This window comes from Buceros rhinoceros, unplaced genomic scaffold (assembly GCF_000710305.1).
Source record: "Buceros rhinoceros silvestris isolate BGI_N320 unplaced genomic scaffold, ASM71030v1 scaffold7382, whole genome shotgun sequence".
NCBI lineage: Eukaryota > Metazoa > Chordata > Aves > Bucerotiformes > Bucerotidae > Buceros > Buceros rhinoceros.
The window spans coordinates 52,458-52,816 of record NW_010399395.1 but is presented as its reverse complement, the minus strand read 5'-3'; positions in this window follow the sequence as shown (position 1 = coordinate 52,816).

Sequence of the window (359 nt, the reverse complement as noted above, 5' to 3'; positions counted from 1 at the left end):
GCTGGTCGCCCCCTCTCCCCCCCCCCCCTCCGCCGCCTCCTCCTCCTCCCGAAGGCGAAGGGGATAGCGGGTGCAGTCCTTTTGGCTTTCTCCCCGCGCTCTCCATTGCCCTGGGCGATCATGTTAAAACTCACATGGCTGGTGCTTATTCAGATAACCCGAACAATGCTCACCACCGGTTACCATGTGAATCTTCACAAACCCCGCAAGAATGCGGTGGTTCAAATCCCCCTGACCCCCCTCCAAAGCCAAATTTATTCAAGACAGCAAACTGCTCAGAAGCTTTATGAAAGCAAGTGGTGCTAGAGGGAATTCAGCCTTGTATTTACAAATTAAAAATTAGATGCATCATCATGCAA